The sequence below is a fragment of the Pleurodeles waltl genome, chromosome 12, assembly GCF_031143425.1.
Source record: "Pleurodeles waltl isolate 20211129_DDA chromosome 12, aPleWal1.hap1.20221129, whole genome shotgun sequence".
Classification (NCBI taxonomy): Eukaryota; Metazoa; Chordata; class Amphibia; order Caudata; family Salamandridae; genus Pleurodeles; species Pleurodeles waltl.
The window spans coordinates 208,045,070-208,072,107 of record NC_090451.1 but is presented as its reverse complement, the minus strand read 5'-3'; the positions used below and the strand labels follow the sequence as shown (position 1 = coordinate 208,072,107).

At 44.7% G+C, this 27,038-nt stretch overlaps 1 protein-coding gene across 2 annotated transcripts in view; it reads left to right on the top strand.

Moving 5' to 3' along the window:
• The window catches only part of ANKRD11 (ankyrin repeat domain containing 11), a 1,021,414-nt gene that overhangs the window by 117,461 nt on the left and 876,915 nt on the right, over window positions 1–27,038 (top strand). For both annotated transcript variants that reach the window (XM_069216659.1, XM_069216660.1), the window contains exon 2: window positions 11,811–11,892. The gene's annotated coding sequence lies outside the window, so the exon portion shown is untranslated. The remainder of the gene's footprint in view (window positions 1–11,810; window positions 11,893–27,038) is intronic.

Here is a 27,038-nt window from a genome sequence, read left to right as displayed (position 1 = left end):
ATTTCTTGAATAGTTTTTGTGTTTCCTCCTCAGTCATGTGCGTTTCCTGAAGACAGGCTGTATGGACCTTATTCCTCCTCAGAAAGGAGTGTACCCTGTAACGCTTAGTGTACCTCTTCAACCCCCTGACATTCCATGTCCGCTCGTTAATCTGTCAGCCCATGCCCAAGCCTAGCTGCAAACTGTCTCTCTAATCCTCCACCCCTCACCTTCCGCCAAAGGAGAGAAGACCAGGCGACTCCCCAATTCCACTCTTGCAAACATGCACGCACTGTCATGAACTTCAAACATTGATAAACCTTACCAACCAAATGACCCAACCCCCATCACCCACCCCGGATAAAGAGTAGAACAAACACATCAAACCATACTGTAGATGCATGTTATAGATGCTGCCAGGACAACAGCCTAATCCCCCAACTTCCCAGTTACCAGGTCCTTCCACAACCGTATAGTAACCACCCCCCCATACCGGCTTCAATATACTTGAGCCTGAATGCCAATCCAACATAACTCAGTGAACTCATTGACCCCCCCGGTCCCCATGTACAATACAATTCTAAAAACAAATAGAGCCCCATCGGAAACCTGATCGTCATTCTGAGGCACCACTGCATGAAGTACAAGTGCCTTTCACTCAGACACAAGGCCCCCCCCCCCCCAAAAAAAAAAGATGGCGCGACAGCAATCTCCAGATACAAGCAACAATGTTAAACATGCGCATTGATCCTATCTGCCCCCTGTTCCAGCTCCCCACTCGATCTATCCACCGATCCAGGAGTCACCACCGCCATTGTCCCATCCAGTTGATTCTCAATTCTGTGATCAGTATAAGTAGCTACCACCTGTGCTGCGGTGCCCTCCACTTGGCTGTACCCACGAGTCGTCCAGTCCAGGCTGTCCAAGCCATAAGCCTGATGAGCCGGTCCTCTCAGGTCTGCCAGGAGTAACTTTGTCCCACATCTCCAGACCTCCTCTAGGTGTTTTAAAAAGTGGGACTTTCCTCCGGAGAGCACCTTTAGGCGTGCCGGATACAGCAGCATATATCTTATGTTTCTGATGGATACAAACTACCTGTGGATTCCTCACCTTATAAATTCATCCTTGCGGCAGCATCCGACAAAGTTCTCTTCCTAGCTCTCCACGTCGACGAGGACGTCACAATTGCACGGCTCCACGCGACTCAGTCTGACGTCACTGTGCCAATAAGAGGTCCTCATCGGCGTGCTGACGTCCGTTTCCTTTTTTTCGTGCCTTCGACAACGTTTTTTTCCTGGCTCGTTGGATAGTGTGTATCTTTGATTGTTACAATGTCTCCACAGAGAAAATCGGGTTTCAAGCCTTGTAGTGAATGTGGCGGTAGAATGTCGGTCACGGATCCACATGAGAACTGCCTTTGGTGTCTTAGCTCTGAGCACGATGTCGAGGGGTGTGGTTCGTGCCAGAGTATGAATCCTAAGGCACTTAAGGAAAGAGAGGCCAAGCTTTTCTTAGCGAAGGCTAAGAAGAAGGACCATAAGAGGGCGTCATCTCACGCCTCTTCCAGGAGGCATAAGAAGAGGCGTCGGCATGACTCTTGGTGCTGTCATGGTTCACGGCGCCGATCGACATGGAGCCGATCGAGGTCCCCATCAACTCGACGTCAAAGTAATTTGGAGGTGAGCCCTACTGACACTCCGCAGCCCCCAGATCCCAGAAGTATCTCCGACACAGTGGCTCCTCATAGCTCTGTTTTCTCTGGCGCCGCAAGAGCCTTATGTGCAGCAGCAGGATCAAGAACAGCATTATTCTGCCTTCCCGGCTCCAGGAGCTGATCCGGCAGCATTTTTAAATGCCATGTAGGCTGTTTTCCAGGCTATGGCCCCTGCTAGTGCACCGGCGGGTCCCTCGGGCCATTAGCTTTTTCTTTGGGCTCCCCGGCTCCATATCAGACAAAGCCGTTTATGCTGTTCTGCCCGGTTGAGGGCGCTGGTCGACGTCTATGAGGTCTCATCGAGGTATGGCATCCCCATCTAAATCCGTGACGCCGTTGCCATCTCCGCGTCAGCCGACGCTGAGGCTCTCTCCTGGCCAGCCGGCTCCATTACCTGTGTGCCTGCCGACTCCGAAGGAGGCGCCGTTGGAGTCAGTGTCGGCGCCGGGTCCGAGTGATGCTCGGTTCCATCCATCTTCTTCTGTGCCTGGTTGGGATTCGGCGTCTATGATCCCTCTTGAGATCTCAGAGAAAGGCCTTGCGTCTTCTTGAAGAAGAAGAATAACGGGAATTGGAAAAGGGTGAGCTTATGGAGCCTTCGGAGGAATTCCAAGGATTGGGATCGGCCAGTGGACAGGATACTTTCCCGGAATGGGACTTCATCTCCGGGGGAGTTTACGGAGGAGGCAGTGTCATTCCACTCTGTCATTAGAAAGGCAGCAGACTATTTAGACCTGCCTTCATCTGCAGCAGAGGTAAAGACAAATCTGCTAACTGAGGTGCTGCATCCCTCTACATCCTTAGCTGATCCTTTGCTGCCCTTCAACAAGGCATTGTTGGAGGCTATTATGGACTTGTGGAGGAAACCAGTTTCTGATGGATACACCTACCTGTGGATTCCTCACCTAAAGAATTCTCCCCTCGTGCCAGCCTGCAAAGACCTTGCCCTTATGGATTCAGCCAAGGCTATGGTCGGGGATCTGCCACAGGAGACACAGAAGCCTTTTGGAACACTCTTTTTGGATGCACAGGCTGCGGCGCAACAGATTATACAATCTGGCCTTGATACCACAGACTCAGTTGCTAGGGTGATGGGGACATCTGTGGCTACAAGGAGGCATGCATAGCTGAGGTCCTCCAGATTCTCCTCAGACCACCTTACTTGACTTGCCCTTCGATGGTGAACGGCTGTTTGGAGAGAAAGCTGACTCTGCCCTTGAACGTTTTAAGGAGAGCCAAGCCACAGCAAAGTCCTTAGATTTACAAGCTACCCCTGCTGCGCCGTATAGATCTTTTTGCAGATTCAGAGGGTTTGGTTGTGGGGCGGTTTTTCGGAGGCCCCAGTACTTGGCCCAACAGCCTGCCAAACCATCTTATCAACCCTTTAGAGGGCGTGGGAGGGCTAGAGCTAGAGGGGCAGTCCAGAAACACCCTTCTTCGTCATCCTCTTCCTCTGGTGGACAACAGCAGGGAAGGCAGCCCTAGTTTTCCCCACTTTATCAAACATGACTCTCCTGTAGGGGGAAGGCTTCATCTTTTTCTCCGCAAGTGGGAGTTGATAACAGCAGGCTCCTGGGTGTTGAATATTGTGGAAAAAGGATATGCTCTCCCGTTTCAGGAGTTCCCTGCTCCCTTGTCCCCTCCCCTAGCCCCCCCATCCCTCGTTTTGTTCGGAGGACCATCTTCTGTTATTGCAACAGGACGTTCTGACCATGTTATCAAAGGGTGCAATAGAGTTGGTTCCGGAGCAGGAAAGGGGTCAGGGTTGTTATTCAAGATATTTCCTGATCCCCCAAGAAGGACGGTCGTCTGAGGCCGATCCTAGACCTGAGTATTTTGAATTGGTTCCTCAAGCAGGAGAAATTCAAAATGCTGACTCTGGCACAGGTACTTCTGGCGTTGAACAAGGAGGATTGGATGGGGTCTGTCGACTTGCAGGATGCGTACTTTCACATCCCTATACTCAAGTCGCACAGGAAGTATCTCCGGTTTGTGGTGGGGTCGCAACACTACCAGTTTGCTGTCCTTCCGTTTGAGCTTACTTCAGCACCTTGAGTCTTCAGAGGCGATGTCTGTGGTTGCAGCACATCTCAGGCGGAAAGGAATAGCGGTATTCCTTTACCTTGACTATTGGTTGATCAAAGCCAATTCTCCAGAGTTGGTGCTGCATCACCTGCAGGTGACAAGTCAGTTGTTGTTCGATCTGGGGTTTTCGGTAAACGTGCCCAAGTCTCACATGGAGCCCTCTCACTGCGTCCTGTTCATAGGGGCAGTACTGTATACAACTTTGTATCGGGCCTACCCTCCGCCTCAGCGGATTTGGGACATTCAGGCGCTGATTCCAATGTTTCGAAATGGAGCGGTTGTTCCGGTCCTCAAGGTCTTACGCCTGCTTGGTCTGTTTGATTCTTGCATTCTGTTGGTCACTCATGCGCGCTGGCATATGAGGGCTCTTCAGTGGTGCCTCAGCAGGCAGTGGTTTCAGCACAAAGGGGATCTAGAGGATTCAATAAGGATCTCCAGGGACATTGCAGCGGATCTCAAATGGTGGGCAGTGGACGGCAACCTTTCCCAAGGAAGGCCGTTCTCACTACCACCTCCAGTTGCCACAGTTGTTACGGATGCCTCCACTGTAGGGTGGGGGGCTCATCTGGGGGATCTGGAGATCAACGGTCATTGGCCTCCGGTGGAACAGATGTTTCATATCAGTCTGTTGGAACTGCGGGGCGATACGTCTGGCTCTTAAGGCCTTCCTACCTTCCCTTTGCGGTCAGTCGGTTCAAGTCCTCATGGACAACACTACTGCGATGTGGTACGTAAACAAGCAGGGAGGAGTAGGGTCGTACCTTCTCTGCACCTGCGTTCAGGAACATCAGATTTGCTTGATAGCAAATCATTTGGCCGGTGTTCTGAACATACGTGCGGATAGTCTCAGTTGGCACTTCTTGGCCGATCACGAGTGGCGTCGCCATCCAGATCTAGTCCGGTACACCTTCGAGATGTGGGGGTATCCGCAGGTAGATCTATTCGCCACTCGGTAGAATGCGCACTGCCCTTCGTTCTGCAGTCTCCAGTATCCGTTGCAAGGAGTGCTGGGCGACGTGTTTCAAATACCCTGGGGCGGCCAGTTGCTTTATGCGTTTCCCCCCCATACCCTTGATTCCTCGGGTCCTGAGGAAGATTCGCCAAGACAGGGCCCAAGTCATCTTGGTGGCACCGGATTGGCCGAGAAGAGTGTGGTACACAGACCTTCTACAACTAAAGTGCCCTCTGTTCAGTCTCCCGCTCAGCGCAGACCACCAGTAGCAGGGGCGGGTTCTACACCCCTACCTCCAGAGTTTACACCTACATGCCTGGAGATTGAACAGGGCAACCTGAGTTCTTTTTCTCTCCCACTGGATGTGGTAGATGTTATTCTATCGTCCAGGCGACACTCCACTAAACCCATTTATGCCAGTAGGGGGGCTAAATTTGTTAGTTGGTGTGGAGAGAAGCAGAATGATCCCTGTAAGGCCCACCTTTCTGATGTTTTGCTATGTGACCTTGATTTAGCAAAGAGAGGCTGTTCAGTAGCTACAGTGAAAGGTTATTTGGCTGCTCTATCGGCTTTTCTTTGTCTCCCGGATCAGCCCTCTTTATTCAAATCTCCGATTGTAAATAGGTTTATTAAGGGTTTGCTTAAGTTCCCCCCCACGCCTTTTCACATGCCTTAGTGGGATTTAAATCTTGTGTTAACATTTCTGATGGGTTCACTGTTCGAGCCCATGCATTCATGTCCTTTAAGGTATTTGGTTCTTAAGATGGTATTCCTTATTGCTATAACCTCTGCTAGGAGGATTGGGGCGCTTCAAGCCCTTTCCGTAAAACCCCCCTTTACCTTGTTTTTCCCTGATAAAGTGGTACTGAAAGCCAGGGTGGCTTTCTTGCCAAAAGTTGTCACTCCTTTTCATATGGGACAGGCTATTACCCTTCCCTCTTTCTACCCTCCTCCCCACTCCTCTAAAGAGGAAGAGAGACTCCATTGATTGGACCCTAGAAGGGCTCTCAGTTTTTATATTGAGAGGACGAAAGACTTTTGCCTGGAGGATCAGCTGTTCGTGGGGTATGTTGGTCAGCAGAAGGGCAGAGCAGTCCATAAAAGAACAATCTCGAGGTGTGTCATTCTTTGTATAAAAGTTTGCTACTCACTGGCAAAGAAAGTTCCTCCTGAGGGAATCAGGGCTCACTCCACCAGGGCTAAGTCGGGCACTTCAGCCCTGGCAAGGGGAGTCCCGGTTGGGGACATTTATAAGGCAGCAACTTGGGCATCCCTCCAAGCATTACTGCTTGGATGGTGAGGTTTGGAGGGACGGCCATTTTGCGCGATCTGTTTTACAGGATTTCATGGTGTAATCAGACGGGCACCCACCTCCAAGTGCGGTACTGCTTTGGGACTCTTCATAAGGTGAGGAATCCACAGGTAGTTTGTATCCATCAGAAGAACAAGTTACTTACCTTCGGTAACGCTTTTTCTGGTGGATACAATAGCTACCTGTGGATTCCTCACAGTCCCACCTGCCTCCCTGTTGCCTGTCTGATTGCACTAGGATATGTGGTTGTATAGATGTGTATATAGATATTTTTCCTGTGTGTGTGTGTGTGTGTGTGTGTGTGTATATATATATATATATATATGTATATATATATATATATATATATATATATATATATATATATATATAAATGATGGTTTTTCATTATGTTGCATCATGAGGGTTTTATGTGTATATGTATTAATTGGATTTATTGTGGAAGTCGGTTCGCATCTGTAAGCCTCAAAGGCACCTAAAAAATGGGTGAAACTGACGTCAGCACGCCGACGAGGACCTCTTATTGGCACTGTGACGTCAGACGGAGTTGCGCGGAGTCGTGCAATTGTGACGTCCTCGTCGACGTGGAGAGCTAGGAAGAGAACTTTCCGTCGTATGCTGGCGCAAGGATGAATTCATAAGGTGAGGAATCCATATGTAGCTATTGTATCCACCGGAAACAGCGTAACAAAGGTAAGTAACTTGTTCTTATAGCACCGAGCTTCGCTTTCACCTCAAGGAACCCCTTTCTGGAGCTCTGAACCTTGTTTGTGTAATCAGGATAAATGGAAATTTTACAGTTCTCGAAGACCGCCCTGTCAGATTCCTGGGCAGCCTGCAGGACACATTTTCTGTCTTTATAATTCAAAAGATGGGAAATGATAGCCCTTGACGGTGCAGAGGGCCTGGGAGGCGCCACCAGGGCCCCGTGAGTACGCTCCACCACAAACACCCTGGACAGCCTGACCGGCTGCAAAATGTCCTTATTCCAACGCCCCACAAAGCTTTCAACCGTGGACCCCTCCGCACGCTCCGGGAACCCAGTCAGATGGACGTTATTCCACTGGGTCCTGCCCTCTGCATCCTCCAGCCTGCTGACTGTGGAATTGACCTGCACCATCTGTTTATGCAGAACCCCCACCTCCATCTGCAGGTCCAAAATAAAGCCCTTCGTCACCTTATCAGAAACCTTCCTGAGGTCTGTCGTCAGGAGGTTGACCTCAACTGCCGCCTTTTCTATCTTCCCTTCGAGGGCCAACCTGGAACCCTGTATAGACGCAAAAATCTCAGCTCGCAATGGCTCCTCGCCAGTCACTAGCGTGCTCAAGCCATCTTCGGGCCCCCCTAATCGAATCTGGCGCTGTGACAAGGATGCCGGCGTGGTGTATTGTTCCATGGTGTTCCCCTGCGACGCCACTGTCTGCCGGTGGCGCCCCATCTCGCAGCCAGCCTGAAACCACGCAATATCACTGTGTTGATTAACCTGGTAAATAGGTTAGTACCTGAAGGTCACAGCACCACAAGACCAGACACTGGGCTCCACTACACCCTCAGCCATGAGACGCTGTCGTGCACCGTCCCCCAGCAGGAATCCCCGACTCGGGGGATCTGGGCACCCCCAGAAGACTCCTTTCAATAAGCCCAGCGACTCTGAACTCAAAGGGCCCACGACCAGGCCCTAGGCCAAGCACCAGCAAACCAGTTCTCCTCTCGGAGATCCGCAGCCTTCCCCCACCAGACCATACCTTGGTCCATTCGGCCGCACTTTGCCCGCTCCTCACAGCCCACTCCTGGCCAGTAGTCTGCCTGTCCTCCGGGCTCCCTCGTGCCTCCATCGCTCAGGGCCGGCCCCCAGCCTGGCCCGAGCTACCCAACAGCGGACTTGAGCGCTATTCAGTTTTCTGCTTGAGCGCCCAGCATGGAACCTCGAGCCCATCGCCGCACTAGCCGGTGCATGCCGCCCACCCCCAGGGGCTGGAAGACCGACCCGTAACTTCTCCTTGGGTAGCGACCCCCCCTCCCCCCAACCCCCGCAGCAAAATGCAGTGTGTGTGAAGGAAGCATCCGGCCACTGCCTCCTCACTGCGCCGATTAGCCACACTCCACGTGGCCTGGGGAGGCCCATTGACGCGGCCCCGAATGACGGGAATCGGAGCTCCAAGACTGGGCTGTGCTGCACTGCGCCGATAAGATCGGGATGCCTTCCCGTGCTGAGGGGGGGCGCCAACCATCTCAGGCACCCCAGGATTAAGGAGGGATCAAGCCGGGATGGCGGGAGCTCACTAGCAGTGCATTCCGCCAGCCTTCTTGCTTGGCCACTCCCCCCAAGATGACCTCCTGACAGGAAGTCACTCCACAATTGCAAAAAGGGATTACATTTTGTCTATAGATTGAAGACGCTTGAATCGAAAACAAAAGAAGTACTTGAGATTTGTGGTTAAGAAAATGGTGTGGGGTGCATTTGAAGCACACCACCTGGACTTCCCCAGATGTCTGCTTTCCTGAAGTGATTGGGTCTGGTATGTTTTTCCAGGTAGCAGGCTATCCAAGCCCGAGAAGTGCAGCAGCTCACCATTGCAAGTGGGACGATATTTGTAATTAGCTAAGCGCTGCTGGCCCATCTGCGAAATCAACACCCAAGAGTCGGATCTCCTTTTCCTTACCATTGTGATGAGATGCTTAAGTCAGCAAGGGGGGTATTTGTTTTGGGGGAGGGGGGTGAGAGAATTAATCAGAAAGCCTGTTTTTTTTGGGGGGGGGGCAATTGTCATACCCATTGTGGGCAGCCCCCCACCCCTAATTGTCCCTGGTGGTAAGTTCTCTGCCCCCTCAGGGGGGCAGGTCAGGGGCTATTGCTCCCCTCTGCTCCGGACTGTGCCCATTTTGTTTTTTTTCAGGGTGGATGCAGAGAACCGTTTCATTTCACTTACGTTTTCAGGGAAATTACAGTGCCCTGTGTGCACTGATGCATTGAGAGACGGGAAAGCTTTCTCCCGAGGCGGTTTCATTTTGGAGGAAATCCTTCTAGTGTCCGCGCCAGAAGGATTTCCAGTGCAGTTTGACGGGCGGGAGCCATCTGACGCATGGCATGGATTAACACTAGCATTCATGTGCTACCAGAAGCACTCACACATCCATCAGTGTAGCATTTGCATCCTCCTGAGAGCACTTGCCTCCTTCATGGAGTAGCAGTCTGACACCACCGTATTCACTCACACCCCTCACTAACTGGCAACAGCAAAGCCAATAAATTTGTCTGATAAGAGTGCCTTTTCAACTTTTGAGTTTGTGTGGTATTGTAGATGGGTGAGTTGGTGAATGCATGAGTATACAAACGTGGGACTACACTGTGGGCGAATCAATGAGTGACTGCTTGGATCAATTAAGCATTCAGACACTTTGTTATAAGTCAGACATGTAGGGTTTGCCATGGCTTGCTTTATATTGCTCGGGTGCTTTACTTCCATTTTGAGTAATTCATTGGAGTGGTGATGTAGAAGTGCTGCAAACTTTCTCCTTGCACATTAATTTGAATTATTGTTGTCCAGTAATTCCGTAGCAAAAACAACCTTTGTTTTGTTATTCAATTTAGTCTAGCAAGCTGTTGGCAGCAGCAGATGAATGTAAAACTCGTATTAAAAAGCATAAAAACTCATGCTAATGCGAAAAGCAAAACTACATTAAAATAATACAATGAAAAAAATACGTGCAATTTTAACTTCAAATGCAGTATTTATGCATTGCTTTCTAAAGGAATGCAACATAATTGTAAACTTACAGCTAATGGCCCTGTGTATTAGTGTACAGTTTCTCGATTTCTGATACGCGAAGTATTCTCCTATCTGAAACGGTACGTTAAGCGTATATTATGCTTCAGATCATATAAATTGGTACTCTTATCCATTGATATCAATACCCTTTCTCCTCACGTCATCTATTCAGATAGGGTCACTGTCTTTCCGGTAGTGTTACCTACCTATGCTGGAAAAAACTCTTCACATTTGGCCAAATTTCATCCTGCATATTACACACGCCCTATATCAAAATGAATCGGGAATTGTCACAGATCAGCATAATGCTCACACGGGAATGTCATAAATCCGCACATGTAATCATCAGAATGCCACACAGTATATTTCAGACCTGGAAAAAGCAACCGCCTGGGTATTGGGACTTGGCAACTATGTCGAAGTCTGTTTGAATGAATATGGTGTAAAATAATTGCCTTGAGTCTGGAGCTCTTACCATAGTGACAATGGATCACGTGGTTTATGCTGGACTAAAACCCTTCTTGGGCAGATTGCCTAGTTGTGGGCACCATAGAGGGCAGGGAGGCTGTGCCTGGATCGAAAGGAAAGCAATACGTGATACAAAATCATGCCGTTGGTGAATGCCACCCTGAAATCTGCTATCGAACAGTCCCAAAGCTGATTTGGAACTTAGTCAATTTTTGGAACAATTTCTGCTGCGCTTTTCCTTGCACCTCAGCAGGTTTCAGATTGATTACATCATTTACAGCTTCCTCTATTTTCGCTTCAGCCTTGTTTGAAGAACCTTTGCACAGGAGGAAGCATGTAGGATTAATCATAGAAATAATTATGTTTTCAGGTTCAAGTTAATGGGCTCTGTGGCCATATATATTTTATATTTCGTGAAGTAGACGGATAGCTAAATTCATGTCTGTTTTGTGAGTAGGAGTCATTGTGGGATCACAGAATGAATTCTGTAAACGTAACAAAATTGAGTAGTAATCGAGCTCTGTATTTATTTTTACCGAACAAATAAAATGCCCTTGTTTCTCGGTGTTTGATTAAAAACGTGAACGGAATACTCCACAGTGCTGAAGTAGAGGCACACACAGCGCTATTTTTATTGTCTCGACCCTCTTGTCTCAGGCCTCTTTTGTCATGGATTACTGGCTTCTTGGCTTTTGTTATTTTTGGAGCACGCTCTGTTTATCAAAGGAGCTCTGATGAACAGCATATAGCAGTAAAAGCTGTCACTATAGTTGACCCTGCAGTGATTTTAAGGCTTGCGAAATCTAATGAGATACATCAGCCCAGTGTATGGCCCAAGGAGTTATCGAGGGCAGTTGAGATGGGTTGAGACAGATTTTTTTTTTCGTGCGTTTGTTTCCTTTTAATGTTGTGGTACATTTTCGATGTTTGTGTTGTGGTCTCTTTGCCACTTAGATTATCCTCACTTGGTCCATCCTCACATGGTTCATCTTCCACTTTGACTTTTGCTCCCATAATACAGTCTGAAAATGTGTACGTTGCTGGAAACTTACCCATTGTATTGTGAAGTGTTTTGACCTTCAAGTATTATTTCTATATTTAGCTATTAAAGCATTTGAGGGCAGACACGATTTCAGATTTAAAAGGAAATGCTCATTTGAGGAATAGACATCTGTTTTTTTTGTGAAAAGGCGACTCCGCATTGCTTTAGCTACATTTTCAATCGTAATTACTTTTTTTTTTTTTTTTACAAGGTTCAAGCCAAGATTCCGCACAAAGTTCTAAGCAGAAAATTGCTCGGTATCTTGTGATGATGTAACATATCTGTCCTCGTTATACAGCATCAGAACGTGAATCGAAGAACCAAAGATATTATAAAAACATTTTTTGTTTCGGCATAGAATTGTTTCACAACGCCTTTCAGTTTAAAATGACAGTACCCTAAAGTCTTATTTACAAATTTACGTTTCCTCTGTTACAGTGCAACTTAACATTTCCAGTGTACAAAACATATTAAATTTACCTTTTCAGGTCGTTCGTGCTGCCCTGGAAGACCATCTCCTCTTTCCTTTGCATACAAACCTTGCTCAGTGTAGCCTCAATAATGGAGTCTGTAAGTATATTAAAAATATAACTTGCTTTGTAGGGATGCTACCACAATGCCTACCCCCTTTGGATTTTGTTCTCGCACAGTATTCTGGCTTACCTACCTACAGACCTATGTTGTATCTTATGTACCCTCCTTTGCTTTCAGTTTGACTTCTTGGCTGTGCATTTTATGATCTGTATATTTTATAATATCTTGTTTCTTCGGCTTCGAAGAACCGGATCGATTTTTGATGCTAGTGCTTCCACTGGTTGCTGCTGTGACAAACTCTTGGCATAAACTAATGTTTATGCTTTGTGTTTTAGTATTCTGCATGTCTGGCAATACATGGACTCTTTTTTTTTTTTTTTTTCCTACTGATTTGAAATGTAGCAACTTAAAAATGTGAAAACGAAATGTTTTTGTGAAAAAATGACAAGGTACGTTACAACCACCCCAAAATTGTTTGTTGTGAATTCTTGTTGGCATGACTCGCACTGCCAAGGGAGACTTACTCTTTTCTAACTTAGACTAGGTGTTTACTGTGTTCCTTAAGAGCACTGGATGAGCCAATTATGACCCTTTATTTTATTTTTTACAAAGACTGCAGTTGCTTAATTTGTAAATCAAACATTTTCTTTTTTCATCTACCTTCTCAACTTATATTTTAAATGTTTTGATGCCACAAGATGATGGCTCAGGTCTGTAAATCAGTTTAAGTTCATTGGTAGTACCATATTTATGAGCTGCGATTTCCTCTTACATCAAGTGTGGTCCGCCGTCTGCTGAAATTTGGAGCTAAAAAAGGTAACACATAGTGCATCGGAAGTGATATTCACTGAAGTAGAAGATGGAGTTTCCCCAGTGGGGGAGTTGATTGGCTTTTAAGGCTTGAAAAGTTAAAATATGCAGTGGAAAACCCAATTATGTTTTTTGAATTAATGTTTTTCTTTCTAGTATCCACAATGAAGATGATACCCGAGATGACCTTTGAGAATTGTTAGTGTGGATAGTATGTGCCTGTGACTCCCTTGCTGTTCAAGAGCACTTATGTAGCAGGGTTGTGATTATATTTCCTTTGCCTCTTAATTTCATGATATGTAAGCAAATGTGACGAAACCGCTACATCCTCATGAAATCTATTAATTATATAAATAAAAAATATTCAAAGAATAGATTTTCGTTGATGCCAAAATCTTATTCTAACCTCCTTATTCCTCTTAAAATTTGTTAGGGATATGACTTTTAATGGTTTCTGCCTGTCAAATTATTTGACTAATGTTGAAGGAGTTGTGATGCAGTTAACAACCATTTCCTGAAACCTTAAAATCTTGTAAATAAAAAAATGGCAGGTTTATATCATCTGAAGTTAGTTTTAAATATGTTTAACCTCTAAAGTGTGTGTGTGTGTGGGGGCGCTTTGTTTTCCTTTTTAAAGAAAAAAAATATTTGAAGTGGTCTGTACTAAAGCCTTCATAACTTTCCCTCCCACATATAGTGGTCAGGCCACATTTTCTTTCTTTTTTTTATACTTATTTTGTGACCTCTAAAGGTATTTGGGTTTTATTTATGTCCCTCAGGAGACATCAGTTAATAGCCAAAAGGTTGCAATTTTTAAATTTGGGAGTGTGTGGTATTCAAGATTTTTTTTATTGTCACCAAAGGTTTGTTGTGCTAAGATTCGCTGTTCTCGAAAAACTGGGGAGAGAGCAGAGTTGTAAATTTTTTTTTTTTTTTTTCACCACAAATTGAGCAATTTTGAAAAATTCTATTCAATATGAGGTTTATTTCAGTTTCTACCAAGGTTTGTGGCAGTGCTTAATTTGTAAATAAAAATGTGCCGTTGCCTAAAGCCCTCCTCTTAAATACGCGGCTGCTGCAATTAAATGTGCAAGCACTGAATACTGAGGCAGCATAATCCTGAAACCACCTCGGGCCTCTTTAATCCATTTACAGCCCCTCCCTGCCCTTTCAGCTCACTCCTGCACCTTTCTGCTTTCTCACATTGTGACGCTTTTTCGTTTTTCTCTTCCTCAGTTTTTCCCATGTGTCTTTTGGTCTCAATAAATGTTTGAGGCAAAAAATCAAGCACTGGCCCTCAAAAATAAGTGCCGGTGCTCTGCACCGGTAACAGGCACAAATTGAGCACTGGTTTGTGGTGAATAACGTGTGAAACCCATGAATTATCCCGAAAACCAGTACATTTCTGAAAAGTGTAAAACATTTTGAATTCAGCAAGGGGTTATTTGTGTAGATTGCTTATGGTTTTTCCAAAGAAACTAATTGTTATCATCAAAATCTAATTAAATTAGAGAAAACAATCAAACAGGTGATTCTTTGGGAGAGAATTGTTAGAAAGATTTTCCACCTTGTAAGTAAGAATTCTGGAGCGCTGTATAGGCAAGTGCTGCATAGGCAAGTCAAGAAAAGGACCATTTAAAGGTGCATACTAACGCTTGAACTGACTGCTCCATTTCAGTCACTCTCCTGGAACTTCATATTTGTGTGATACAGTGGTGGTGTATAACGTGAAGCCAACTAGGAGTGTACAGTCCTTGCTTAAATGGGCATTGGAGACGGTAGTGCCAACTCTCTTGCTTCATTCTTTCTCAGGTATAAACTCTAAACCTTCAATGTGTTTGACTCTCCTCGTCTTTGTTGCTGGAATGTAGTCATGAAAGTGTTGATGCTGCCGCCTTGTAACATTCTGCACCATAAATGATGTAAAGGCTACTACTTGTATAGCAGTGAAACTAATGACAACACCAACTTAAAATCAAGGAAATACATTGGTCTTTCAAACGCTATACAACACATGCACTGTACATTACCAAATTAATTGCCAAATCTTTGTACCATGTGCGTTTTATTTGTTGCGTCATAAGGATGAAGTATCTGTCCAGTTCATCAACTACACCCATGTACTTGTAATAATCTAGTATACTGTTGGACGCATGCACTTCTGTAAACTGACCCCAAACCGTGGCTGGAGAAGTGAGGACGTTTACTTTCCATTTGTCTGAGAATTTCACAGCTAGCAGTTTGTTACAAAGCAGAAGCGCTCCAGTAACTAATAGGGGCTTTTTACATACGAGCTGCAGTGGGAATCCTTAATGTTGACTTCAAATTTTTCCACAGCACCAACAATATACAGCTTGCTAAACAGCTGTTTTCCTCTTTAGAAATTGTCCTCCTAAAGGTTATAACATTTTAAGAGTTATTGAGCAAGATGTCACGCAGTCTTTTCACCAATTCCTAACGAGGAATGGCAACTAGCAGGTTTTAAACTGAAGACCTTAACAGAATACACACTAGGGCTATACATGTGGGTTCTCAATTTGTACCGAACGTCTGTGGACCAGTAGTAATCAGGATTATAAAAAGTGTGATTATGCATAACTGACATAGTGCGCCACTGCTTGGTCAAATGTCGATTTTATTGTTTGTTTTTGTTTGGTGCTTCTTTTATGACGATACTAAAAAAGTGGCAAGGCCACCAGTTACAAGGTGAGTCTCTCCCCTTATTAGTTGTCATTCTTGACTAAATTTGCTTCAGAAATGAAACTATGGGCCTCTACTGCAGCCGCCTGAAAATAAAAAGGTGGTCAGTATTTTCCTCTTAACTTACCTTGGGAGTGGACCAGATTGGGAATGGCCAGGGACATGTTATCCTAAAGGCAAATAATGTGGTTGTCTTGATTTGCATTCACAACTCATTGAGATGTAATGTTGCTGGTGAATTTCTTGGGTGAGAGGACAGGATGCCATTTAAATTATGGGCTGTACATTTCATTACATGGGAATAATGCTGATCACTTTAGAGTAACTCAGTTCCAAATACCTAAACAAGTTTGGTAGTGTGCTCGAAAAAAAGAGACGACGAGCCTATTGCTTCTGCATCTTATTTCACCCATTAGCCACCACCAATGCAGTGTTAAGTCTTTATCTGCTTTTTGTGAACTGCACTTACATAAGGCAAAAGCATATATTTGTTACTGATTGCACTGAAAGGAAAACATTATATTTTTGACGAAGATGTGAGTCTTTTCTATTGTGAAGATATTACTTTAAAAGTAAAACTATGTAACCCAGTTACTTTGGACTAGGTCTTTATTTTCATCTGCAAATGATATTCGTTCCGTGAGTGTAATTGCGGATCTGATTTTTCTTAGTCAGGCGTGTGATTTATAGTTAAATTGCTGCTAACAAAATGAATATATGGAAACCCTATTCCACGTTCTTGAAGACATTTCACTATGCTCCTAGGTAGTGCTGTTATCTAGCTTTGTGCCTCATGATAACTGCCATCTTCATCAACCCCTCCCCCACAATTTTTTTTATCTGCTTCGCATTGATATCGGAGAATTAGAGAGAAAGTATCAATATGTAGTTAGACATTCACTAGAGAAGCAGAATTCCCGATGGCTTTCTTTTCTGATAAATTAAAATAGAATGATTACATCTATCTTACTGTCTCACCTTTTGTATTGCAAGAAAGATCGAAATCCACTGGAGTAATTAAAAGTTGAACTGGCATTAGTGAATCTTTGGTGCATATTGTACACAGTGGCAAAAGAATGTCCCTGTTTCTCTCAGTTTCTCATTAAAAGATCACTTAGTTTCATGCAGTATAGTCTTCCAGCCACTATAATTTGAAGATGGACTGATAGCTTTGTCGGCACAAGTTCAGGCATACACAAAGAACATACTTGTGAAAGAAGAATGAAATCGGGGTAGGTGGAGATTGGTATGGGTAGAGTAAAGCTGCTGTGATCAAGGTGGAAGAGGATTACATTAATCTGAATAGTGCCTCAGTTATGACCACTATTTAGAAAGCATTGAAGCTGATGTCTATTGAGGGTTGATCTCGTGTAGTTCTGCTAATGAGAAGGAAAACCCAAAGAATGGACGTATTTTTTTCCCCAACGCACTCAAGAATCTTATCACAAGATTACACAATGCAGCTCAAAATTACGGGTAACCCACCCAGACCCCAGCACTAAAAAGACAGAACACTACACTCGACAACCTTGACCACAGTGAAATGGGAGTTCTATTGCATGCTAACTGGATTGCTCACATCAAATTGTAATAAGTTGTAAGTATTTAAAATGAATTATTCACAAACATATTACACCTGTTAGAATTCGTAAATATGGGTTGCGAGGAGATGTGAATGGTTCATGCTGTGGTGCAACTGTGGCGGACTGTATACACCTGGCCTGTGTCTGAGTGTTCCCCCCCAGTTAGGTAGTTCTGGGAGTGGGTAGCAACCGACCTGTCAGGTATGATAATGGAGTGCCTACTTGGCCTAATCAAATACGAACAACCCATGCACCATAAATCAGTGGCAGTGCTGCTGCTGCTCCAGGCAAAACGCAGAGTGGCTATGCACTGGGGTAAAAGATCAGAGCTTATGTTTAAACACTGGTTACTTGATACGACGTACAGCAGAGAACAACTTAGACCTATTTGCTGAGAAACTGCCACCATCAAGACCGAAAGACATCTGGAGTCCACTCACGACTTAATTGACAATTCCAGATGAAAATGAAAATAATGGGCCCGCAGGGTTGTACTGTAAGAGGATGGGCTTAAAATGCTTAGGCAAGCTCTGCTGCTAATGTATTGCAAATGTAACGTAATGGCGGTATGCGATATCTGATGGTTTGTTTACCTTTTTTTCCTGTAGTGAAAACCTTTAAAAATAAAGCTTTTTTTTAAATTTTTTTATTTTTTAGTCCAGTATCATAGGATTCCAGTGGGAGTACTGCAGCACTAGATAGCCCCATATTTTGGACCTTCATTTCTCTAAACTAGCTTAAAAGAGTTATATCAAATCACCAAGCACACTGAGTTCAGATCTAGCTTTCTGTCCTAATTTGGTGTAGTTCTGTTCAGCTGTCCCTCCCGTTCCCCCCCACCTGTGGTGCTGGTTCAAATTTGCTGTGGAAATTGAAAAGGAAAAACGCCTCTTGGGACCTCCTTTTTTCTCTCCTCAGCCCCTGCTTGACCAGTCAACCAAAAACCTTCCAGTAAGGAGCGGATGTGTGAAATTTTTATTTTTTTTATTTTGAAAAGTGTGACGGGCCGGACTGGGCTGACCCGCACACCGCACCTACTTGTTCTGCCGCTGCCTCTTGTGACCCGGATACACTTTCAACTTCATCCAATCCCAACATCCCAGAGCCATCCTGACGGGAAGCCAGGTGTTTAAAGGGCCTGCTGACTCTTCCTAGGGCGTTGGCGTTCGGGAGTGGGCTCTAACAGGCCCAAACCTCGAGGCAAGCGGCAGACCAGCAGCAAAAGGACTCTGCTGGGAACAGGGAGAGAGCCCCCAAATTCTAACACCAAAAGGTGAGCGCTAAAGAGTAGCGATCAAACAATGTATTTAAATCCTGTAAAACACATCCAATTTTGAAAATAGCCCCAAATGCTCCTGTTAAAAATGAATTAAAAACACAGAAGGGTTAAAATAGCCCGTGTAGCAATCCCCTTACTCGGTTTTCCGCAAGATTAGAGTCCATACATGCTGTAGCACCTACAAAATTTGCAGCAAGTTAAGATGGATTTACTCGCAAGGGGCATTGATTCCTCACTAGGTTATCCATAAGTTGTGATGCATGTTTTTCCAAATAGATTGGTAGGATTTTCTGGAACAGCTGAAGCAGTGGGAGCAATGTTTGCCTGTAGCTCTTTATTTCCTAAAAATGTATCTGAATGAGAGTCTTCTTTAGTGAACGGCTACTCAAAAAGAGCGTCCACAAACTTTAGTTACTGAAAACGGAAAGAAGCAGAGAATCACTGAAGTCCACTCATCCCTCAAGCTTGATTAGGAATGTTTTCAGCTCTTTCTTGAATTTTGCTTCTTCTGTGGTGAACCTCAACTGGTCAGGCATCCAATCCCACATACCGGCCACTTTGCCAGTGAAGGAGGAGCCTCCTCTGAGCTGCCTTTTAAAGCAGGGAACCACAATTAAACCTGCATTACTAGACCAGAGGAATCTCCCAGAATGATAATCCTTGATCTTCACATTGAGCTACACAGGACCCTTGTTGTGGAAAGCTTGGTGGGTCAGAGTCCGTGCCTTGTACACAATGCGTTGTCCAGCTGGCAGCTAGTGCAGTCTTTTCCAAAATACTGATACATATTTAGAAATTTCGACCAGTAGGCAGGCTGCCATGTTCTAACTAGCTTGTAACCGTTGGATCAAATAATACGGGAGACCCAAGACAGCATATTGGCATAATGCAGCCTGGAGAGGATCAGTGTCCTAACCACGAACTTGTGCATGATCTGAAAGATAGTGAAGACATTTCCTCAACATTTGAAGGATCCAGAAGCAAGACTTCACAACTTCTGACACCTGTGCCCTGAATGCAAGTTGGACATCAAACATAAGGTCCACATTTTTAGCCACTGCCGTTGGAGGTGGCAGTGGGGGGGTGGGGGGCACTTTGTTAGGCCATGCTTATACCCATCCTGGAAGGGGATTCTGCCTAAACAATAAGATTCTGGTTTTGTCTGGATTGCTTTATAATTTATTGTCCAGCCAGTCCAGCAGTGGTGCCATACAACAAGCAAATGCCTCCTTCTCATTTGCAGAGTCCCTTTCATCTATGGGCAGTAGTTGAATATTATCCGCATAAGAGATGACCCTGATGTTAAAGGATTACACCAAATATGCCAATGGAGACATGGACATGTTGAAGAGTGTGGGACTTAAACAGGAGCCTTACAACACTCCCCACTTGTCAAATGCACATATTTGCAGATACTTACAAATGCATTTACAAAGGAGTTTTTGACACGGAGAGCCGGAGTGAAAAAAATCAATGACCAAAGGTCTGTTTATTTTTGCTGCAGCAAAGAGGACAGGTTTACCACTGGCATCCCAGGCCCGAAGTAAAGTGTGCTAGCATAAAGCGTTTAACAGTGATATTTATACTCATACATCAAAGGATACATAAAATGTGTAAATAATGATATACGTCATACAGATATTTTAAGGAGTTAATCAGTTTCCACACACTGGTTCCATTCCCAGCTTTGTCCTTGCCTCCCTTCTGCAGCTGCCTGACTCCCCACATTCTTGAGACCCTTCAAAGGATTACGTGGTTCAAAGGTATAGATATCAGCCTTTCCCTCCCCAAAATACCACAGACGAGGTCAGTTAGTTATTTGAACACACAATTATAATGAGTACAGTGCCCCAGTTAGGGAAAGAAACCAGCTGCAAGCCTATTGCGTGGAACCAGGCTTATTTTACCTAAACAAATATACATAAGATAACATATGTGATAGACAGTGCGTTCAGAGACAACAAAAGCTCAAAGTTACACGTGTAAAGAAACGAAGCAATTCAAAATGAATTCTAACACACTTCAACCACCTGCTCGCATCTCTCAAGAAAAGAAACCAGCCAGCCTAGGGCAGAGTCCATCACTCCCAGGTGTTCTGAGCTGTGCAACTCAATGTTTTGATCCACCATATTAAATGCTGCTGACAAGTCCAGCTGCACTAGGGCCCATTGAGGCCAGAATCCAAACTAGATCTAATGGACTCTGAAACCTTTAATAATGCTGTCTCAGTGCTGTGGAGAGCTCTAACCCCAGATTGGCATTGGGAGGGATGGAGCAGGGGAGTCACGTTAGCTTGCTTCCAATCATCTGGTAGAACACCAAAATGAAGAGAGGTAGCAAGTAATCCCAGATATGAGGGCAGTAAAATCTATGATTGACTTCAGCATATTTGGAGGTATGGGGTCAGTAGGAGATTCTGATTGACGTTTTGCAAAGAAGGTGGTCACTTCCTCCACTGTCAGGACATGAAAAATAGAAAAAATAGAGTATGCTATAGGACCAGCTATGACTCCTGTCCCTGGCCCCCTTGTTGAATTGTTCATTCCCCTGGGATTAGGCTCAATTGTTTAGGATTTTATCCTAAAAAAAACAAAAAAAACAAATCACTGAGTTGAGCACATAGAGGCTGACTAGCAGCGGGCGATGTAGCCTTGGGATCAATACATTGCATCTAAAAAATGCAGCAAGCTTTCTTAATTTTCTTATGGTGTAATTTTTCATTGCCGTTTTATAGCAGTGACGCCGCCATACTCTTTACAGATTTTTGCATGCAGCTCTTTCCAGAGCTAATTCTTGCGATAACCAGTGTACTGAGCGGGTCATGGAATTCTCAATTTCTTTTCTTTTCTTTCTTAATTTTTTTTTTTTAAGCTCTAATCGGATCTACTGAGTCAGCTGCCCTCCGAAGCCAAATGCTAATAACATTATCACCCTCCACCATGGAGTCTGAGATTACTGGTTTTGATTCCAACATGGGTGTTCTTTAAATCAACCATAGACAACTTACCCAAACACCTGTCCACACTCCACGGAAGATGAGATCGGGGTTCCTTTAAGCGGTCAAACTGACAAGAAAAAAGAAACAAAAGAAAATGGTCCTACCATGGCACTGGGAGGGGAGTCTCCCACTTTAGCAATACATCCAATAATATGCCATCAGTAGAGTGGCCAGCTCTGTGAGTAGGACCTGTAATAACCTGGGCCAAATTAAAGGATGCCAGAGCTACAACCAGACACATAGATGGAGGGTCCTCTGCCTTGTCCAAATGGCAGGTGAGTGGAATTCCTACAGCCCTACTCCCAGGACATATTGTTTGGGGTCAAGGACAACAGGTTTTCAAGTTTACTTTGTCCTTGGGACAAGTAGATCCAACCCTCTGCAGTACAACCCCTTTAGTCACCAGCTTACAGTACCACCTTATCGATCAGGGAAGGGCATTGTCTGCAGTTGAGATAATATCTGTGTCCATGTGTTACTGCTGTTCAAACTTGTATTTATGGTTCATTAATGGAAATCCTTTATTATTAGGGTGAGCGCTATAAGGAAATGTTGTAAGCTCGGACTGCACTGCTGAAAGTGGCCCCAGTATAAAAATGTGTATACGCACTTGCAAAGTTTAACAATATGAGGCTCAGTATAATTCTCCCAGAATGCTATCTGATTAGATGAAAATATTTGTAGAAGCTTGAAAGCAATATTGATGAGTCTTTGATTTCAAATTAAACGTTTGAAAAAATGCAACTTGGGGGTGAAAATATGTTTTGCTAAACTACTGAGTGTTTTAGGTAGCCTTTCCTAGAAGCATCATCTACTAAAATATGTTGATGCATGCTGTTATTCCCAAAACTATTCTTAATGGGAAATCGGTGGAACTCGTTTTAAGAAGATTATGGAAAACCTGAAAATCAACAATCAATGATAAAGCCATTATGTTTAAAATTGGTGGTCAGCCTTTTGGTTTTGTCAGTGCATGTCTTGGTTTGACATTGTTTATGTAAAACTTTAATGTTGTGGGAGCTGCCAGGCCCTCACCATTATGAAAAGGATTTGGGGAAAAAGCAAGTTAAGTTTGCACAGACTCCAAAGTGCATTCCAACCCTGGAACTATTGCTTACTGCTCCACCAGTCCCAGGATGTAGATCTGTGAAAAGGTGGCAAAATGCAGGAATAACTAGAATTCAACCCCTGCTATAGTATGAGCCCTGGCATAGTTAGACTACAGAGATCTTATGTAAAGAGATTGCTGACCTACATTATTGCTGAATTACATGGCAGCAAAGGAACAAGTGATTTTTTAATTTTTATTTTTTATAGAAGTGTTTTTTATTTTTTATTTTAATTTTTTATTTAATTTTTTTACACAGGACAAGTAGACTTATGTATAACCTGTCCCATAGACAAATACATATTGTATTAAATCCCATACCCCTGAAATGGAGGTTGAAATCATCCAGCATGGTGAAGTTGGCATAAGAAGTACATTTCAGGGCCAATGCTTAATCAAGGGATGATAAAAAATCACCCGCATAACCTGGAGGATGATAGACCAATGCCACAGAAAACGAACATTGTCCGCCAATGGTGTTGCTAAAGCCCGAAGCTCCTGCGCCTATCAACCTATTTAGTTCGAAAGCTTGCACTTATAAATCCTTTTATAAACAATAGCACTCCCACCCCCTCTTTTTCCCACCCTGTCTAGATGAACATAGACGTACATCTCATGAAAGGTGAAATGAAAATCAGGATAAATATTCTCATTCAGCTAGTTTTTTTGTCAAAAAAGCACATCCAGACTATCATCCTTTAGCATATCATAAATGTTCAGAGCGTGTTTATGCATAGAATAGACATTATGCAATGGCGCCTTCAATTCCCTTGGACGAGTCCTAAAGCCTGCCCTCCTGTTGACCTGCTGGTTCAGGGGGTAAAGGCTGTACCTGCATTTGCCACATGAAGTAGCATCCACACATTCTAACAAAAAAGGACAAAACTCCTCTGTCTGCCCTCTCATACCTTTTTAATCTTGCCGCCGTATAGGTCCTACTTGAGAATCCCTTGGTCACCGTCTGCCACAACGGCTGGTGCTAGCTGCGGTCGAATGCGGACTGGTGCAGACGGGCTTGCCTTCGGCGTGCCAGTGGCTCACCCGCTGTAAACGTCCGCATTGCAGCCATGTGTGTATATATAGGAGAGATACTTCTCCTGATTATTTTTGAAGCACTAGAATGCATCAGCCACAAAATCGCGTTGCTTTGTCCCAATCAAGCATGTCTCCCAGAAAACAGTTTGTACAAGTCAAATCCCTTGTTTTGCTGATATTTTTGATGGCTCTTGGCACATTTTGCTTCAGGGTGACTTTTTTTGTATGGTAGATAAGTTTTGAGTATTGATTTTTGAATTATTGAGAATAATAATGCATGAACATATTCCATTGTTGCATGTTGGTCTTTCTTTAAGAATTTGGCCCCTAATTAGGTCTGGTGTTAACCAAGACCTCTTGTTTTTATTAAAATTCTGTCTCTATCCATCTATTGTGTGGCTTCACTGTCCTACTTGCAGAAACTGCTCCTACTCATCACCTGGATACACTCGAACATGACAAGTTCCACGCTCTACAGATCCATGTTACATTACATTATAATGATTGCAATCTGGTCTTCCACAAGGAGCATATCAGCGTACACAGTAGTTTAGTTCATTGCCAGGAAGTACTGTGGCAATATGTGCTTTTTGCGACTGAAAACTGTTTCCTTCTGCTAATATTTGTAAATTGGCCGGGGGCCCAGCAGCTCCCACAACAGTTATGTTTTTTTTCATTTATACAAAAGACATGTCAAAACATCGACAAAATGAAAAAGCCTGACCACCAATGTTGGACCTATTGGCTTTGCCAATGCTTGTTTACATTCATGTTTCCCATGGTCTTGTTGAAACTGGTTAAACTGACTTTCCATTATGAATAATGTTTGGCAATACTAGCATGCATAAACACATTTTACTAAATGATTCTTCAATGAAATGGTACTTAAAATTTCAGAGTAGTTTACCAAAACGTTTGTTTTCTTTAGTGAACATTTTATTTTGAATGCAAAAAAAATCAATCTTGCATTAAAGCTTCCACAAATATTTGCATTTACACAGAGCTATTTTAAGAGCATTGTGCGTAGCCTCATATTTTAAACTTTGCAGACGTGGGTACACGTTTTTCTACTGGAACTTCTGTTAGTAGCGCAGTCCAATCTTTCTGCATTTATTTAGAATGCTCATGTAAAACGATGCTGGACACAGACGTACATGCGGGGGGCGGAGTCAGAACAGTAGTACAGACATGGTGCGGACTTCGCGTTTGGAGCCTCCGGAGTTTCTGCCACTTGAATCTGTGGTGGTTTGAGGATGCGGAGCGTGGGAATTCAGGTTGGTGGGTTTGAGGGGCTAGGGGTTAGGAGATGTCTGTGTACCTTTTCACTGACCTGGCCTGATTCCCGCCTTAGCCCTGCTATTTTCGTCGTCCTGGCCTGCCATTACACCAACCTGCCCGGCTTTGATCAGTCCTACTGTCATGCTCCTACCCGTGCTTCCACAGCTGCAGCCCCACTTTCTCACTACTGCAAGCCCGCTGCATGACCGCCACACGCTGGTGAACTAGCATTGGCATTCCAAGGAGCCAGAGGAGCGGGGAAAGGCAGCAGAGAACAAGCCAGTCTGCTTCTCGATTCATTGAGGCATCTAGTTGTCACGGAAGCGGTATGTAGTTGTCACAGAAGTGGCCCAGCCAGGACTGGGTACAGCATGTGACCTAGTCAGCCTCCCGCCTTCGTGACCTACTGACATTGGCTGTTGTTTGAGGTATGTATGTTTAGCAATAGTCTTCGGGGGGAGGGGAGGGGGGGCCAAGTTATTAACAACTACCCAGTCAGAGGGACCATCAAAGTGCATTCATTTAACTGACAAAGAGGACCATGTTGGAAGAGTAGATTGCGAAGAGGCAGCTGTCATAAGATCTGGTTTAATAGAAAAGCAAAGAGCAGCCTCTGGTGTACAGGACGACTTGTCTCCCCCGAAGTTCAACAGAAATTGACAGTTGCCTCCTTATATGACCAAGAGGGAGCAGAAGCATGCAGGAGAGGACAGGAAGAAAGACAGCTATGCAGATGGAGCAAAAGCAATCGCAACTGCAACACAGGAAGCCAGGGAGCCTAAGATGGAGTCCAGTTTGGGAGGCAGTCTAAGGCTAATCGACCTGACCCCGCTGAACATCACGCCTGAACTTACATCACCAGCATGGCCCCCACCACCCAATGTGGAGTCCAGGCATACAGATGCCAACATGCCATTAGCAAAACTAGAGGGCTCGGAGGGAAGGAGGCCCTGGGCCACCCAGTAGTAGCCATGTGATGGGCTGTCAGCTAGGAAGCCTCAGGAAAGAAGACATTCTACCCGTGTCCTTGACAGTACAGGTCCCTTGGGTAATAAGGTTGCAGTTGCCCGTAACTGTGCCCTGGAAGGCAAGTAGAGATACTATTGGTGAGCAAGTAGGAATAGTAACTCTGAGCCCAGTAGTAGGAATGGACCGCCCCAGAAATTCACTGCGCGGTCGTATCAAATGAAGTGTACTCTGCTCATCAAAAATCGTGTGCCGATAACCATCAAATCAAGTACCACATTGCTGGTTACTATGGGTACCCGCATTCAAGCCTAAGGGCCATCAGGATGTACTATATTGCACAAGTATCTTAACTACTAAAGGCATTACATGGCCTATATCACGTGGTATCTGAAGACACCCTGGCTATAAAGTTTCTTCTAGCAAGAGGGAGATTGCATTTGGATCAATCCATTGTCATGTGTGTGGCTTCAGATCTTCCTGCCCAGGTCCTAAAACAGAAAAAAGCTTCTAAAGGCCTGGGGCATAGAGGTAACAACTCATCAAGTAGCATTGTCCTTATAAGCAGACAGGCCTACCCTGGTCTGTCCTAAGAGGGGCAAACCGGGGACACAGCTCCTGGGGAAATGAACATTTGCTGTGGAATATGGGGGGCTTAAGGCAAAAATTGAAGACCCCTTTGTCAACCAGCTTTTAGGAGCATCCAATATAATGATTCAAGCAACCTGGGCTCAAGCCAGTATCCCTCTTATTAGGTATGAAGAATTTCTCAAGCCTCCAGAGAAAAGCAGCCTCTTTGGAAGGGCAAAAGTTGGCCTGCCGATATACATCAATACCAACGTGTCTGTTCAGATCTCTGAACTCCATATGGATAAGCAGTGCCTCCTGGCTGTGTGCATGGATGGCTGGGTCAAGAATATACATGACCCCTTTGTGATTATAACTATGTACATCAATCCGAAGAGGAAGGCCATAACGGCTGACACTTGCCGCGCGCACCTGCTTCGTTTAACAAATACAGGCTGACCAGCATACTGCCTAGTCACAGGAGATTTTAAACTTACTTTTTCTGATGGATACAACTACCTGTGGATTCCTCACCTCATGAATACTCCCATGGCGCCAGCATTCTACGGAAATCTTCTTACTAGTCTCTGCACGTCGACGAGGACGTCACTGTCTCGCACGCGACGCCGTCTGACGTCATACAGGCAATAAGAGGTCCTCGACGACGTGCGGACGTCAGTTCCCTTTTTTCCGTGCATTCGAAACGGTTATCTTCGAGGGAGCAACTGTTACTCTTGCGGTTACAGTGTATATCTTGCTGCGTACTCTTTCTCTGTGGAAATAATGTCGCAGAGAAAGTCTGGATTTAAGCCTTGTCGTGAGTGTGGAGGCAAGATGTCGGTGACGGATCCTCATTCC